Source organism: Thalassophryne amazonica, chromosome 9 (genome assembly GCF_902500255.1).
Source record: "Thalassophryne amazonica chromosome 9, fThaAma1.1, whole genome shotgun sequence".
Lineage (NCBI taxonomy): Eukaryota > Metazoa > Chordata > Actinopteri > Batrachoidiformes > Batrachoididae > Thalassophryne > Thalassophryne amazonica.
In genome coordinates this window covers 75110942-75112496 of record NC_047111.1, presented here as the reverse complement: position 1 = coordinate 75112496, position 1555 = coordinate 75110942, and positions in this window count along the sequence as shown.

The window sequence follows — 1555 nt, the reverse complement described above, 5'->3', positions numbered from 1 at the left end:
TTGCAGTGGCTTCATTAGACTGAGAGTAGGAAGGAACGACGGTCACTAAACTGATTTGAGCTCAATTATTAATGTTTGTCCTTTCTCTCTTTCTAGCCTTCCTTGCATCTCTTTCTGCCTTTAGCTTGGTTAGAATGACACAGTGATACCAAGCTCATATATTATCGAAAACAGGTGCATGGATAGGTTAGACTTCCACACACGCACCTGTGTGCAGCCCTGCACAATAACTAATAGCAGCCACCCATGAACTCTTGAAGTGAACATTCCTTCACGCAGACATTTTATGTTCTTCTCTGACCTAACACCCACCAAACTGCTTGTGTGTTCAACCATTCATTGTGTGCATCCCTTTTGGGTTACTGTATCAACATGTCAGTACAACATGGCAGCCCCACTGAGGAGGACCCGCTCCCAAGTTGATATGAAGGGCTTATTCTGATCTTATGAAAGCAGAGATTTGATGTTGTGGGTTATTATATACTAATGAACAGATGGTTATGAGTGATATATTCCATTTTTGCAAATAAATACCCCTAAATCCTACACACTGTAGCTTTTAGGCATGCAGTGTGTAGAAAAGAGGGACACAAAGGTTTTAAACCATTTGTGAATTGTACTTCAGCACAAAGCCTTCATGAGCAATTTGTGAAAATGAAGCTTTTTGAAGCCAAAAGCTTTATTTTGGGAGGTCATTTCAGGACAAGATGTCAGAAAAAGCCACAGATGGGATTAGGATTAAAATAGATTTGGAAGTCTAACATCTCACAGGAAGGGGTCTGTGTATCTTCACATGGTGCAAACTCACCACACTACAAGCTACCATTTAAAAGGGGCATAGGCCGTATTCCCTACCCGGAGTAGGCAATCCATCGGTTTCCTGGTTGAGAACCATGGCCTCAGATTTAGAGGTGCTGATCCTCATCCCAGCCGCTTCACACTCAGCACTCAGCTGCGAACTGATCCAGTGAGTGTTGGAGGTCACCGGCCGATGAAGCCAACAGGACCACATCATCTGCAAAAAGCAGTGATGAGACCATGAGCCCACCAAACTGGAAACCCTCCTCCCCCGGACTATGCCTCGAGGCCTTATTAAAAACAGTAAATACACTACTCTGTATTTATCATGTCCACTTATTGGGGGCCTTTGTTAGAAAGTAAAGATTTACTGACCTGTTTTTGCAGATGATCCTCTGATCTTTGTGGAATTAATGATTGTTCTGATTGTGACACTGGAGAAGCTGAGTGAGTAGTTGGACTGTCTGGGTTTGTGTTTGTTCTGCATCAAGGCTAAGATCCAGGCTTTCAATGATTTCATGGACTCAGTCATCAGAAGTGTATATGTACATGGTGGAAGTGTTGAACTTGTAGAGATGTCCACTTATCTCAGCAGTGACATTCATGTTTCTGGGACCTCAGTTTTTGAGAATGAAAGACATTTGGGAAGATCTTATGAGTCATAAGTTTGCTGGACAGAGGTGTGTGGCGACGGCAATACCCGTGAGAACAAAGATCCGGGTCTTTGGGGTCCTAGTGCTTTCTGTCTTATTATATG